We start from the raw sequence: 18,192 nt of genomic DNA on the forward strand, positions 1-18,192 counted from the left end.
AGATATCTAGTTGCATGTAGCCTTGCAATCAAGTCAAGGAATGGTAATAGAAATGAAGATTTATCAAGCGAAGAACTTGATATTACATTATTGATTAGTAACAATTCAAGAGTAATGTTGACTACAAATCTATGGATATAAGCTGGTCCTGTGAATGGATTGTTGGGATATATAAGAAATATTGTCTACAAACCAAGAACCCCTCCACCTGAGCCACCAACATACGTTACAATTGAATTTGATAAAATTAGTCTAGAGTACCATTTAATGATCACCATCCAAACATAACATCAATAGCACCATTGCAAAGGGGTAGGACATTCCAACTACCATTAAGGTTGGCATGGGCATTAAATATTCACAAATCTCAAGGGCTAACTCTTTCAAAAGACACAATTGACATAGGTCCAAGAGAAAGATTAGGATTAACTTTTGTGGCTGTATCTTGTGTTAAGTCACTAGAAGGTTTGAGGATAATGCCACCCTTTACATATGACCGCTATGAGAAAATGAAAAGTGGGAAACAACTTTCAAAGAGAAAAGTAGAAGAATGTAGACTAAGAAGTCTTGAAAATCATTGACATTTTCAAACATTTTAATTTAATAATAAAGATTTATTTGTTCTACTACATTATGTGATCATCATCATGAACTACTATGTTGTTATTCTTATTATGTACATTGATAGTTCATATTCCATAGTTAACGACAACTATAATTGGATATGCTCAATCCAGCATAATAACCTTATTATTTGCACATTTTAATGGTTGCAAGTACTATTAGGCTAAAATTTAATTATACTAATTCTCTAATTTGTTAATTTAACTATGATCATCAATTGGGTCCTCAAATTAAGGTAGTTATTATAATATTAATTCAAATTAGAAGGACATTCTTTGATTGAAATAAATCATAACAATTGTGCTTCATGACTTTCAACCAATACATTGCTACTCAATATTTGAAACTATGTTTGTCTATTCTTCACTGTCCATGAATGGTCATAATATTACCATGTTTCAATACCCAAATTTTCATTAAAATTTTTAATGAAATTTGGTTTTCTCCAGAACTGATTATACTAAGTGACCTATTATGTTTTTTCAAAACCATTATTGATTTAAAATTTATATCCCTCTGATTAAGTATACATTTTTTCTTCTTTTTTATTGGTGCTAATGCTTTCTAAATTATTTTCCATGATTTTTTTCAGGCATGGCAACCTCTGATAGATAGTCAAACATTGTCAACATGAGTCCAACTTCTTCTATAGAATCAAATCTTTTTTTTGAGACACAATTTTAGAAGTGTGCCCGAATAATTAAACAGTGTTGTACAACTATGGTAAAAGCCCTTGAGAATGCAACTTTATCAATTGATCATGTACAAGAGATAGAGATAATGGAGATGGAAGATGTTGCCAAATACATACACAAAACATCTACAAAAGTAGATGCATTTTCACCCATGATGAAAGAGGTCTATGATGATCATATTACAAACAAAGGTCATAATATGATTTTAATCTCTGAAGAATATGTGATGTACTTACATCATTATGGAGAACTATACACATGGTCCATATGATGATTTCACATCTTTCAAATTTTCACTTATTACTTTATCTAGATAATTTTACTAGGAGATATAGTTCTCTTTTCATCTATGTCTCGGAATAATAAATAAATGATTTAACTTTTTAGCTCAAATTCTTCTCAAGTATACTTGAAAATATTTTAAACATTTTTTCTTGACCTTTATGTTTGTATTATTAAAGTTTTTACATGGGATATATCATTAATATGTTGATCATTAAATTATGTATAAAATTGATGTGTGATTTGTAACAATTAACCTACTCTAAAGCATAATATTCATTTTAAATCATTTTAAGTGTAATCATTATCTCAATAACCTTTAGTAGCCCTTCATTGTACACTATTCTTGCTAAGAATAATTTAAATTAAATAATGGTCTATTTATAAATGTAACTGATAAAATTATAAAACTACTTAAGGAACACTGTAATTCTTATATTTCTCTATTATGCTAAGAGGCATGTATAACAAGAACAAACTGCCCTCCTAAATGTAACTCTAGACATAACATTAACCATAACTCTAACTTTTGGTCCTACTTTTTCCCCTAACCCTAATCCTAACCATAATTCTAAGGCTTTGTCTATCCGTAACTCAAACTATAACCCTAATTGTAACTTAGACTTTAACCCTAACTCATATTCTAACCCTAAACCTAACCCTAACCCTTTTTCTACCCTTATCTCTAACCCTAACCCTACCCCTTCTCCTACCCCTAACACTAACTATAACTCTAATCATGGTCCTACTTTTCCCCTAACCTTAATCCTAACTCTAATTTTGACTCTAACCCTAACTCATATACTAATCCTAAACCTAAACCTAACCCTAATCCTAACTCTGACACTAACCCAAACCCTTTATGTACCCCTATCTCTAACCCTAACTATAATCTTAACCTTAACCTTAACCCTATCTTTAACCCTAACCCTAACTCTAATTCTAACACTAACCATAACCCTACCACCACCTCTACCCCTAACTCTAACCCTAAATCTAACTCTAACTTTAAATATAAGTCTACCATAATTAGAATATAACCCTAACCCTAAACCTAACTTTAATGCTAACTAAAACCCTAACCCTAACCCTAACCTTAATCTCGACTCAAACTTGTACCCTAACCTTAACCCTGATGTAACTCTATATATAACCCTAACTCAATATACAAACTTAACCCTAACCCTAACCCTAAATCCAACCCTTTCTCTACCCCTTTGTCTAACTCCAACCATAATCATAACTATAACCCTACCGTACCCTTAACTCTAACTATTAATTTAACTCTAGCATAATTGTACTTTAATATTAACCCTAGCCCTAACCCTAAATCTAACATTCAACTTGACTCAAAGCTCTAACCTTAACCCTAACTCTAACATTAACCCTAACTCACACTCTAACCATAATATTAAATCTATTTGTAACTCTAACCCTAACCCTAATTTTAATTCTAACCAAAACTCTAACTCTAACTATAACCTTAACTCAAACTATAACCCTAACCCTAATCCTAAAACTTTCTCTACCCCTATCTATAACCTTAACCATAACCCTAACTCTAATCCTAACCTTAACCCTAACTCTAATCCTAACACTAACCTTAACCCTACTCTAACCTCTACCTCTAATTGCAAATTTAACTCTAGCATAATTAGACTCTAACCCTAATCCTAACCCTAACTCTAACCTTAACCCTAACTCAAACCCTTACGCTAACCCTAACCCTGATCCTAACTCTATATATAAACATAACCATAATGATAACCTTATGTCTAACCCTTTCTCTAACTATAACCTTAACCCTAACCTTGATTTTAACCCTACCTCTACCTCTAACTATAGCCCTAAATATAACTCTACCATAATTAGACTTTAACCCTAGGTGTAATTGTAACCCTAACCCTAACTCTAACCTTAACCCTGACTCAAACTCAAACCCTAAGTCTATCCCTAATCCTAACCATAATTCTTATGCTCTTTCTACCCCTAACTCAAACTATAACCCTAACCATAACTCAAACTCTAACCCTAACTCATATTTTATCCCTAACCCTAACCCTTTTTATACGCATATCTCTAACCCTAACCCTAACTCTAACCCCAACCCTAACTCTAACCCTAACCTTAACCCTAAATTTAATCCTAACACTAACCTTAACCCTAAAATCCTAACCCTAACCCTAACCGTACCCCTAACTCTAACCCTAAATCTTACACTAACTATAAATCTAACTCTACTGGATAATTAGACTCTAATCCTAACCCTAACCTTTAGTGTAATCTTGACTAAAACCCTAACCCTAACTATAGCCTTAACCTCGACTCAAAACTCTAACCCTAACCTTAACCCTTATTTTAATCTTGACTAAAACCCTAACCCTAACTCTAACCTTAACTTTGACTCAAAACTCTAACTCTAACCTTAACCCTTACTTTAATCTTGACTAAAACCCTAACCCTTATTCTAATTCTAATTCTAACTCTAGCTCTAACTCAAACACTAACTCTAATTCTAACCCTAACCCTAATTCTTAACCTTGTCCTTACGCTAACCCTAACACCAACTAACTCAAATTCTAAACCTTACCCTAACTCTGACCCTAACAATAGTCATAATCCTAAAAATAGCCCTAGCCCTAACCCTAACCCTAACCCTAACTCTAATTGTAACTCTAATCCTGACCCTAACTCTAGCTCTAATTGTAACCCTAACCCTAACCCTAACAATAGCCCTAACCCTAACCTTGACCCTAATTTAAATCTTAATGCTAACCCTAACTCTATTTCTAACCCTAATCGTAACCATAACTCTACTCTTGAATATAACATTTTACGTAACAATAACCTTAAAATAAAACTGAATTAAGTTGATACAAATAAATAACATAAATAGAATTAAAAAATAAAATATTGAATAATATACATATACATATATATACATATGTATATGTATATGTATATGTATATGTATATGTATATACACATATATATACACATATACATATACATATACATATACATATACATATATACATATACATATACATATACATACATACATACATACATACATACATACATACATACATACATATATATATATATATATATATATATATATATATATATATATATATATATATATATATATATATTACGCTGAGAGTAATCAATCTCGAGGCGCCTATTTTCATGAATCCCAATTGAGAAAAATTAATCCTTGGATTTAATGAAAATAGGCACCTTGAGAACGATTACTCTCAGCATAATATATATAAGTATATATATAAGCTAGTCAAAGAAATCAAATGAGAATGTGATTCATTATGAAAAGATAAACACATGAGGGTAAAGCCATTGTTTTGAGATTTTTAAAAAAAATAATAATTGACAGTCTTACTATGTTCCAACAACTCATGTGCTAACATGACTCTTGTCTTCTAGAAACAATCTTGCTATTCCAAAATATGCTATTTTGGGATTCATTTGTTCATCCAAAAAAGTGTTGCTTGCTTTGAGATCTCAATGAATGATTCATGGATGGGAATTACCATGTAAGTACAAAATCCCATTAGCTACTCCAACTATTATATTGAGACATTGCTACCAATTTAGCTCTTTGCTCTACCGTGAATCTAAACATTCAATTTAGTTTATCTTAGCATGACAAAAATTAAGCTTGGAAAAAATAAATCAACTTTGATTATTTAACACTTTTAGTCTTGGAATGCAGCTTAATGGGTGATGTTTAAGCCATTTGTTACGGAAAATAGAATAAACATTTCTATGTAATTGTTTGAATTTGTGTTGTAGATAAAATGAAGTTACCCACCAAATATTATTTTGTCTAGACTCTTGTTGATTAAGTATTCGTAAACAAGAAAACTTTCTAATCCTTCTATGCAACATAAAAGAAGATTCAAAAGAGTTTACTATTGAATCTTAGTCAACAGCTTGACTTCGTTTTCAAATTCTTGCTTCCCTTGTGGAGATTGTAAAGACAACTTCTTGACTGCTATCTCTCTTTCATCTGGCATAGTGCCCTAAGATTTCACATAGTGTCAGTTGATCAATTAAATTAGACAATCTAACTTAGTGAATATGGGTAATATGGGTTATACATTTGTTGAAGGTTTTATAGATGGTGTTTAGGTAGAGTGGGTTTAATTATGAATGAAATTTTGTAGTTAAATACATTTCAACTAGAATAGTATTGGGATGTGTGACCTCACATAAAGTTTTCATACTTCATCTCTATGACAATGAGTGTTAAGTGTCCATACATTCTCATGAGAGATGGGTTCATGTAAACCACTACTCATGAAATATAGATCAATGAGTTTGACTCAAAAAGCTACAGAGTTATCACAATAAGTTATACAAACAATTGCCTCTAAAATTCTGATTACTAGAATAAACAAGATTTAGCATAAATATGTTAACAACCAAGATAAAGCATGTCTAGTTTAATTCATTATATGAAAACAAGTCAATATATAATTGAACCCAAAATAATGAGGAAGCTTAACCTTGTATACAATGCCAAATCCACCCTCTCCAAGCTTGTTATCCTCATAGAAATCTCTAGTTGCAACTCGTAAAGTTTCCAAACTAAATTTTATTTGACCATCCTGACTAAACGGCCAGTCTCCTCCGCCTATACATTGAAGCCCACATGTACATGAGAGCTAAGAAAATGAAGGAAATTTTAACAGATTTGAAAGAGACAATTGAAATAAATTGTATGGGTTTCATGTCCCCTAGAGAAATCTTAAGTTTGAATATAAAAGTGATATGTTGGGTTTAATAAGGCTTAATAAGGTTTTTACTAAGAGTTATCATTTTAAACCTAATCATAGAAGGTGGGTGCAGCCCTATCTACCTGCTCTTTAAAATTTGTGATTGCTATATGCAGATTGAGATTTCATTCTGAAAATAACAAAACAAAAACCAATTTGCAAAGAAAGGAAACTAATGAAATACCTTGTGGTCGATCTCTCCCATAAATTTCCTTTGAGTTAGTCTTCAACTTTCTAACCACGGTAAAAAACAATCCCAACAATAACATGAGGGCTATCAAACCACCAAGAGAACATAAAATTATGGATATCTTGTTTGAAGCCTCTTGTACAATACAAATGGTCAATTTCATATGATATAATCTAGAATAAGTAAATCTAGCCATCATTCTTAAACATCATATATTAAAAATAAATATAGAAAAACAAATATGTACCAGTTCTGATTAGAAAGAGAAAGAAGTTATTTAACATTTCTAATTGAATCAAACCCCTTAAGCCTTCCTAACTCCCATATCAAAACCCAAACAAAAGTCAGTACTTGATGAAGGCAGAATTTTGGAGGATGGGGACATTGTTGGAGGCACCAAATAGTTTGAAGCATAGAAAGGGTAAGTCTGATAAATAACCAGACAACTTCCAAACCTACCTACACCTCCACCACGATACCCATTTGCACTCGCATTCAACAGAGATCTACTTCCTCTTCCCATACAACCTCTGCAATCCTCGCCATTAATATCTCTCCTACACTGAATGAGCCCATAAATCTTAGTAATCTCAGAATACTCAGAAGTGAAGCCAGATGCAAACATAATTGGTCACTCCTCCACTTTAGCAGCCAAATTAGAGAAAAACCGCTTGACAGCAGAGCTAAAAGCAGCAGGATTTGTGGCGTTTTCGCCACTTATACGCTACAACTCAGTGGTGTTATCAAGTTGTCCGATAAAATTAGAGGGAGCATAGCTCAGATAACAATTGTCATTCACAAAAATCAGTGCAGCAGCAGCATTGCACACAACTGTCGAATGGTAGAATTGATGTCCAACGAATAAGCGGAGCATTTTTCAGTTATGACATCTCCCCTGCATTGAAGAAGGCCGTAAATTTGATTTGGGCCTTTGTTCAGAAACGGTTGTATTGAAACTGCCAGATGAGGCCGCGTGGCGGACAAGATTGTTGACTACCGTGTTTCTGTTTTGCTCCATATTACATCCTTGTGTGAAGTTGGATCCAGTGTTGCAATATGTATCCGCCGCCTTGCATGGAATAATGAGCAAAATAGAAATGAATAAACAAAGGAAAACATTTTCGCAGGAGGATCTGGTGAAGCTCATGATCTCTATCTTTAAAGAGGAGAGATATCCAATGGCATAAATGTTAAAAATTTATTGAAAAGTCAATGGCCCTTGGTCTATTGGTAAAGTTGGATAGCTCACAAAAAGTCCATCAGGAATCAAGTCTTGCTGAGTGCAAGGTTTTGACACCATTAGGAATGAGGCTACGATCATGGGATGCCCTTCAGTCCTTGGCTCTAAGTTCATGTCTCACAACCCTCCATAAAATTTTTTTTAAAAAGTGAAAATCTATTTAGAGATGAACCTTTCAACTTTTTATCTTTAATAAGAAAATCGTTTGGCCTTTTTGAGAAAACGGCTTTAATGTCTTGGTTGGAACAAGTGGAATTAGATCTTCAATTTGATGGCATTACTGGCTTTTTCTATTTTTAAGTCGTGTTAGAGAAGCTAAAATTATATTGGACCTTATGAATTGACAATTTTTTTAAAAATTTTATAATGGACTTTTGGTGTACTAATGAAGTTAAAAGATTTATAAAGAACCCACCCAAGATCAAATCTTGTTAAGTGTGTGACACCGACATTGACAACTTAAATATATTTTTATAAAATTGTCAATATGATACTTAATTTTTTCTTTTTTGGTCTTTATTATATATTTTATTAATTTTGAATGCAAGCAAATTGAAAAATATTTAGAAATATTATTTATTTATATTTATGTTCAAAATTAAAGTTGTTATTTAATAATTATTATGAGTAGCCCAAGAAAAATATCATTGTTATTTCAAAGATAGGAAATTGGATGATGAGAGCATATTTTTACTATTTGGTAGAATGGAAATGGTCTTTTGAAGTAACTGCTACATGTACAGGATTCGAATCCAATCCTCAAAATCTCCACTTTTCCCATTGTACTTCTAACAACTTTAATAAGTACCAAAAATAAGTTCAGCAATATTATATCTAAATATATCAAATTTATGGAAGACTTCTATACAATATATATATTAAATAATAAAATCATTCGAAATAATATACTAAATCGACATTGGCAGATTGGAGGAAAGTGACATGTACAAATGTAGAACGTGCTTGGAGACTGTTGACTTTGGAATACGACTAATTTGCGTTCGAGAATCTCTGCCTAACGAAGAAAATAATAGTGATTGAGGAACTTTGATTCTAATATAGACGATTTAATTAATGAGTAGGCTTGGATGTTATAAGAGTGGAAAAAAATAAATTTGAACTTTGATTTCTTCTCTATGTTTTCATTCATTTTTCAGATATACTATTATTCTGTGATATTGCTATTAGGATTTAACTGTGTGATTTTGAGTCAAACTCATTGACCCATGTTTCAAATATACTATTATTCTCTTTGAAGACTACTCTTTTAAAGATATAAGTGAACAAAATTAAAATTAAAGAAGGTTAAATATAATTAATTATTATGTAGGAGACAAAAATTAACCTAGGATATTTGGTAGTCCATTTGAAATTCAAAGAAAACAATTCTATTGAAACAAGAGCTGTAGGGCAGCAAAGTTCCTGCCAATACCTAAAGAACAATTTCGATTTTTACAAAGCTGCAAAAGACAAATAATAAAATTTTCAATTTTGATAAAGAGAGCATTTGAGAAAGATAAAATTTATGATGATAAATAGATTCAATATTATTGGAGGCACTCAAACAATGTCCTAGATAGAAGTAGATAGATTGATATTTTGAAAAAGACCATGGCTGGCATAAGAATTATTCTCTTATAATATCATTTTTTTATAGGATGAGCTAGAAAAGAAAGATTGGAGGGAAAGCTACTTACCATGAGTGGTTAATGAATCAAGTGAAGCTACGCGAAGCTACCCTTTTTGGTGATGACATCATTTGATTCAAATCTATCTAAGGGATATGATACATGCATCTCTTAAACCTGCAAAAGATATTGAGTAAGTCAATTGATGTATCCAATTTACTATATCCTTATCATCTCCCAAGTGATAAATTTGTTCTATGTGCTACTCAATGAAATGAAAAGACAAATGATAGGCAAAAAACCTCTATGAAAACCAAAAAAAAATCACAGTGATTGTATGGGCCAGGACTTGAATCCTTGAATTTTTGTGTATCTAATGCAATAATAGAATTATATCTGATTATTTTTCTTTGGCTTCAATTTGTTGACTACAAAGTAGGATAAAATTAGTTCAATCATAATGCCACCATTCACTACATCAACATCAATCGCATAACCTATGTACTGAGCAATATTGAAAAATTGATCTAGTTTTGCAATGATCTCCATAGGGGCAATGCTGAGGAGTATACTTGATAGATGGTAGTACATTTAGGAACCTCTTTCCACACATGAACTCAAAATTATCAAGTACATATTTGGAATCACATATAGGCCTCATCTAGTTGGGGAAGATGAATTTAGCTCAAAACCTTATTATCTCATAACCAGGTTTTTGAAACCTAGTTTTACATTTTGGGAAGATATTTGGACTATTTGGTTGACATGGAAGATGAATATACAAATCCATCTATTGTATTTGGTTTCCAATTTAGAAATTGGAATTGGAACAGAACATGACTACGAAAATCCCTTTCTTGCATTTGGTTGTTCATTTTCGAATTGGAATTGGAATTTAATGTAGATTTTTTTACTCTTATTTTATTATGAAACACAAGTATTATAAATAGATACCAAAATTCAAATAACAATTTGATCCTAGAAAAAAACTACAAAACACTAGTGTTCAAAATATGTTCACATTATGGATCTGACTAATAATTCAAAATAACATATGTAGCATGAGATAGAAGATGGAAGAATAATATCCATGATATGAATGGTGGTATGAAAACACACCCTTTAATATTAAAATGCGGGGAAATCCATAGTCTACACAAACAATATCCATGGTCTAAATGGTGGTGTGAAAACACACAGTTAAATATTAAAAAATAGGGAAATCCACGCACTACACCCTTATGCCCCACATTTAGTGAGCAACCCTCTCATATGCTTCTCAATCTTCCCATTACTATCTGCATTGTTAGATGGTCAATCTGGCATATACAAACTAAACATGCTTGAAAAAGTAAAACCTAATTATTTTTTAATGGAATACACCAAGGAGTAGCATTAGAAATATCGACCATTTACAAACATGAACAATAAATAATCATTGGATAGCTCATTTTTCTATCAACATTTGTCATCGCATAATAACAAAAAATCAAGATCAATTAGAAAAACACAAAAGAAAGATACTTTGTCAATACTGTTGACAATTCTATTAGGAAGCACACATACATAGGAAACCATATAGGGAAAAAAAAAGACAACAAATAAAAAAATATACAAGAAAATTAGGAATATACACATAACATGAGACATAATCATGAACTATACAATCATCTACCAAAAAAACACAAAAAAAAGGCACTTTCTCAATATTTTTGATAATCTTGTCAGCAAGAACATGCATAGGAAATCAAATAAGGACAAGAAGACATGAAATAAAAACATATCTCAGCAAATTAGGACTTATAGATATAACATGGGACATAATCATGAACTTTACAATCATTTGCCAAAACACATTTCTATCAGCATATGCTCTCTCAAGTTCTATAAATGAGCATTCATCATTTGCTACTTAGTGTATTCTACATAAGTATAGTTCAATTATAGCTCTAATAAGCAATGAGTTCCAATTTAGTGTTGTCATAGATCAATGCAATACCATTAAAAAAAGGTAATTCACCAATTGGAATTACTTAAGATGCCAATCATGCCAATGCCAATGAAATGAACAACTAAACTATGTAACAATTTAGTGTTGTAATGAGTTCCAATTTAGTGTTGTCATTGATTCAATGCAATACCCCTAAACAAATCCAAATCACCAACTAGAATAACTTCAAATGCCAATCATTCCAATGGCAATGAAATGAACAACTAAAATATATAATAGTTTTTTGCTGTAATGAGTTTCAGTTTAGTGTGGTGAGAGATCAATGCAATTTCACTAAATAGGGCCATGTCATAAACTAGAATTACTTCAGATGCCAATCATGCCAATTGCAATGAAATGATCTGCTAAACTATATAATAGTTTGTTGTTGTAATGAGTTCTAGTTTAGTGTAGTGAGAGATCAATGCAATACCACTAAACAAGGCCAAGTCCTAAACTAGAATTACACCAGATGCCAATCATGTCAACCAATGAAATGAACAACTAAACTATGTAACAATTTGTTGCTCTAATGAGTTCTAGTTTAGTGTGGTGAGAGATCAATGCAATACCACTAAACAGGGCCAAGTCATAAACTAGAATTACTACAGATGCCAATGAAATGAAATGAACAACTAAACTATGTAACAGTTTGTTGTTGTAAAGATAGTTTAGTGTAGTGAGAGATCAATCATGCCAATGCCAATGAAATGAACAACTAATCTATGTAAAAGTTTGTTGCTAAAATGAGTTCTAGTTTAGTGCGGTGAGAGATCAATGCATTATTGCTAAACAGAGCTAAGTCATAAACCAGAATCACTTCAAATGCCAATCATGCCAATGCCGATGAAATAACTAAACTATGTAACAATTTAGTGCCAAATGAGTCCCAATTTAGCATTGTGATCTGAATGCTGGTTTGAAAACACACTATTAAATATAAAATGCATCATAAAAACACACCATTAAAATGCAAATAAAATAAACAACTAAAATATGTATTGGACAATGCCAATCATGCCAATGAAATGAATAGGTAAACTATGGATAGATCAAATATGTATAGATCCATGCAATACAATAAAACATAGGCAACTCATAAATAGGAATTACTTCAGATGTCAATCATGCCAATGCCAATGAAATGTACAACTAAACTATGTAATAGCTTGTTGTTAGTCTACTTAGAAAAGTAGTCAATATGTGCTCAATAATGGGACCCACTTTAGTGCTCTAAGAGATGAATACAATACCATTAAATAGAGCCAACTCATAAACTTGAATTTCTTGAGATGCCAATCATGCTAGTGTCAATGAAATGAACAACTAAACTATGTATTGATCAATGCCAAGCATGAATAGATCAAGTATGTAAATATCATAGTTAAAGCTATGATTATCTATAGCAATACCAATGAAATGTACGACTATAGAAATACTTTACGAGGTCATAAATAGAGGGAACTCATAAACCAGAATTTCTTTAGATGCCAATCATGCTAATGAAATGAACAACTAAACTAGGGATAGATCAAGTAAGTATAGATCATTGCAATACCATTAAATCGAGACAACACATAAATTGGAATTACTTTAGATGGAAATAATGCATAGATCAAGTATGTATATATCATATTTGAAGCTCTAATTAGTAATATCAATGAAATGTACAACTATAGCAATACTTTATGAGGTCATAAATAGGGCCAACTCATAAACTAGAATTTCTTCAGATGCCAATCATGCTAATGTCTATGAAATGAGAAACAAAACTATGTATTGATCAATGCCAATCATGCCAATGAATGAACAACTAAACTATGGGTAGATCAATTAAGTATAGATCTATCCAATACCATTAAATAGAGAGATCTCATAAACTAGAATTACTTCAGATGTCAATCATGCCAATGCCAATAAAATGAACAACTAAACTATGTAATAGTTTTTCACTAGTCTACTTAGAAAATTAGTTAATTTGTGCTCAGTAATGAGTTCAAGTTTAGTGTTATAAAAAATCAATGCAAAACCATTGAATAGAGGCAACTCATAAACATGAATTTGTTCAAATGCCAATCATGCCAATGCCAATAAAATGAACTAAACTAGGTAATATTTTGTTGTCTACTAAGTAAAATTGCTAAGTTGAACCAAACACCATTGCAATCCAGTCCACTCTCTTTGCCTCATCCATCATCAAGAACCCTTTGACTCTTTTATGTTGAAGCACAAAGGTGTTTTGTGCTTTAAGGAAAACACCTCGACTTAGTTTAGGGATGACTTTGAGAGTGGTATATGTGACACTCAAAACATTATCCTCTTCAGATTTATCTATTTTTACAAACTGAGGCTTACTGAGGCCATCTTTGAGTTCCTTCATAGTTTCATATATCACATTCAATGATTCAACCAGAGTTTTCTTCTTCTTTTTTCCCCTCCTTGATGGTGGTGGTGGAGGAGTACCTCTACCACTCGCACTTGACTAATTGGAATGATAAAACTATTCATCCAAATATGGTTGGCTATCAAGAGGTGTATTACAACCGATATCATCTTGATCAAGTAGGTGGAATGCATCGTTCATATGGTGCTCTTCTTCAACATTAAGAAGTGTTGTAGCTATGTACACTTTAGCAATGTCATTGCCAACAATTACAACCAACTCATTGAAATACTAGAAGGGTGACCACTTATACATTTTTGCATTTTTGAATTCTCTCCTTTACATGTAAGCAACATAAATAAATGGATTAGGTTGTTATTCTTTCATTATTAAAATAAGAAGGCAATATTTTTTTAATCAAAAGAGTACACAAAATATCTTACCTTCAAAAGGTCATCCCACATAGAATCCTCAACACCCACAGTTTGAGTTGCTTCATTCCAAGAAAACCCACTTGTATTTCTCAAGTCATTCATTACTCAATATACTACTTTCCATGATTTCAACTTATTCTTAAAATGATCAAGTGATAGATTCAAGTTCATCATTGCTTTAAATATCCTCTCTATGGTAGTCCACACTTCTATTTTAAAACCACCTTCACCTTTTCATCCAAGATGAACTTGTTTGAGGAGCAAGTCTATAAACTTGCATTCCATCTGTTTTGTCCACATTATCTTCTTTGAAGAAGAAGAGAATTTTTCTCACACTAACAGATCCATCCATATTGCTAAAACTAATGGGAGAATACATCTCACTCATACTAATAGGTCCATTCATGCTCTTCATAAGCTCAGCATATGTCATATTCTACTATTTCTTTTCACAAAGAATATATTGTTGTCATTGTTTTAAACATATTACAATTTGAACTAATCATATAACTAAAATTGAAAGTTAATCTTGTTTAAATTCAAATGGACTGAAGCAAGGACTAACATTAGAAAAGTATGATTTTTAGTGAGTTCACTATTTCCTTGTTATTAGTGGGCTTGTAATCTTCATCATTTGGTACTCAGGTCAGTGCAAGAAGTTGGGTCTCACTTTTGGCCAAAAAGTGGAAGTGTTTTTCCTATTTTTGTAAAAAAAATTCAATTGATGTCAAAATTTGAGGTATTTAGAAATTGAATATAAAAAAACTCCAGCAATAAAATTTTTAGTGTTCGGAATCTAGTTTTTGAATATGTAATTTATTTGTGTACCCATATCATAGATTATTTTTTTAGTATGGATCTTTAAAAAACACTTTTTCAAAATGCAAATTTCAGGACCATACGATGCTCGTGTACGGACACCATAATTTGACATAAATAAATGAATTTTTGCAAATCCTTTTAAAGGGAGTTACCTAATACACTTAAGATTGATGACAATATTTTTTCTTAATTTTTTATTGAATAATTTTATTATTATTAATTATTAATTGGCTATAAAGGTAAGTTTTAAAACCTCTCATGTACGAACCACATAATTTGATCAAAATCTCATTTTTTTCAATTTTTTTTTTTTTTTAACATCAAAAGAATTGTATGTAGATTGATGACATATAAATTAATTTAAAAAAATTTATAAAATAAAAAAGTTTTTAAATTTTTAGTGAATGTCACTTTTTAACATTTAGGAGATAGTTTTGATTAATAAATAATGGAAATATAGCAAATGAACTAATAACACTGTAAAATTTACATTTTTCGAATCAGAATAGTAAGACCTATAATGGTTTTTTGTCTCATCAAAAAATTCAATAGGAAAGACTAAAAAATTACGACAATACAAGAAATTGTCGATTAAATGCCTTAGAAAAAAAAAGGATCATAAAGGCATGGCTTGGTGGGACCAAGCCTATGCCATGCCTTTCCCCAAGGAAAAAACCCATACAAAAATTAGGAGCCATACCAAATTCCCACTCATGTCTCAAGAATCGAGCACCTGATTTGTAATTCAAAAATTGGGTGCCCAATTGCTTTCAACCATTGTACCTGATTGTTTAAAAATTTGGTACCCGATTCTTTTTGAAATCAGGTACCCGATTTATAAATGGGTACACAATTTTTAAGCAATCGGGTACTCATTTCTAATGTACCCATTGGGCCCCAAAGCTGCCCCATAGACCAAGTTTCAATGATTGAAATGATTGAATAATAGTTTTGATCTGCAACAACGAATTCTATCATGCTTATTCTGTTTTCTTTTCCTCTTATACAATTTGCAAGCTACTAATTCAAATTCAAAATTGGTGCAAATATGGGATCAAAACAACGAAGAAAGAAGAAAGAAAAAGTTCTAACAGATGAGGAGATTGCAGCAAATAAAGAGAATGAAGCATGACATCAATGCGAGAGAAGATAGAGAATTAGAGACTTGAACAATGTTTCAAAGGAGAAAGACATTAATGATACCACAATGGATGAAGAGGTCAAAGAAGAGAATTCAATACAAGAAAATTTAGGTGCACATTCTAATCATGCATTCAATACAGGTCTGTCTCCAAACCCTCAAATTTTCTCTCATGATGAAATTGGTCATTTTTTAGAAGCACATTACGATTTAAATGATTTAGATTTTCTTCTTGAGAAGCAATTGTCAAATGATCATGCACAAAACACTCCAATTGAAATGCATGCCCCGAAAGAAATACCAAGAAAATTTGAAAATGATATTGAAATCCCAATTAACAGTAAAAGTAGTAAAGTGTTTGAAAATAAAAATTGCATGTATGTAGACATAGAAACACCAACTACTGAACAAACATGTCAACACGATAGTAAAGTGTCTGAACATAATTTTCATATTCCTAATGATGTGTTAGATCATCTTGAGGGATTGGTTTCATGGAGACAAATTAGGACACATGCTAATAGATTGTATGGGCATTTTTTTATAATAATAAATTTGGGTTTCAATGTCAGCTAATGTAGCAACTAATTATAATGTCTAAAATGCGAAAATTAATGACAAGGTTGGGAATGTATGCAAAACCAAGGAATAAAAATTAGTCTTTAAAACACATTGTATCCATTGTTGCTAGTGCCTTTGATGTTATTGAAAAGAGAAGTTGGTCTAAAGATAAGAATGCAACATGACAAGCAATAACAACAGCTTTAGTTAACAAATCAACATCTGAAAAAAGACTGATTAGCAACATAAGTGGATATCTTAATGTGAATTTTAAGACTTTAGAAAGAGTTGTAAAGAGAAGGGTTAACTTTGAATGTGATCCAGCAAATAATTTATGGACTTCTAGTGGTAGACTCCGGAGATGTGATATGAAACTTACTATTGAAGTCAAAAGTTTAATTGAAAAATTTTGGCGTGATAATACAAGAGTATCACCTAATTCAAGAGATGTTCTTAAATTGAGAATTGGGTAAAAAATACATGATCCACATCCTAAACACCTTTTGGACATGACTCAAACTGAATTGTTTAAAAAATTTGTAGATGGTAAGGTATTAAATATTACCATTAGTCAAAGATATTTTGAAAAGTGTAAACCATGGTATGTAAGGATTAACAAGGAAAGAATCATATGTTGTTGTAAATATCATATTCAATTTCATTACCATTATGATGTATTTCAATCTATACATGGTACCATGCATAGTAAAGAAATGTTGCAAGAATGTGGTATAAAAATACAACCTCAAACTATAAAAGATTCCATATCAGGTTTTTTTTGTAAGCCACCTAATGATCAATACTTTCTTTTCAATGCATGTCTTTCTAGTACATGTGATATGTGCGACAATCTTTCTTTATTAGATGAATGTTTGCATGAAAATTCTTTGACTACTTTTAGACAACAATTAGTTGAGGTAAAAGGATTCAAAACTATTGAATATCCATTGAAGGATGGGAAGATTGGAAGAAGGTATGATCTAGTTACAAATAAAGTTAGTTGTCAAGCATTTATGGATGAGTTTAAGAGTGTGATCATACCAAAATATGTTAAACACTCTCAATATGGTAGATGTCTTGATGGACAATTTTGCATATGTAAGAATACATTTTCAATTGGTACTATACTTTTAGTTGTTGACTTTGTACAGAACTGCATGCTTGCACCGCAAGAAGAGGTACAACCACAATATTACAATTCAGTGCAAGTAACAATTTATGTTCATATAGTTTATAGGCATGCACTTGATACTACAGAGGAGGATCAAAAAATATTGAGAGAGTACCATTTTTATATAAGTGATAACAAACTCCATTCATCTGAGTTTTTCCAATATTGTTTCAAGGTCTTTTATGATAATTTAAAAGAGAGACAAATTCAAATTACACAACATTGGATA

The 18,192-nt window shown here is 31.5% G+C and overlaps 1 pseudogene; it reads right to left on the minus strand.

The window, feature by feature from the left end:
- Window positions 1–5,003: 5,003 nt before the first annotated feature.
- On the minus strand, window positions 5,004–7,743 carry LOC149549672 (cysteine-rich receptor-like protein kinase 10; annotated as a pseudogene).
- Between the last annotated feature and the right edge of the window lie 10,449 nt (window positions 7,744–18,192).

The sequence above is a fragment of the Cupressus sempervirens genome, chromosome 7, assembly GCF_028749045.1.
Source record: "Cupressus sempervirens isolate cs-2001-9-10 chromosome 7, ASM2874904v1, whole genome shotgun sequence".
NCBI classification, from domain to species: Eukaryota; Viridiplantae; Streptophyta; class Pinopsida; order Cupressales; family Cupressaceae; genus Cupressus; species Cupressus sempervirens.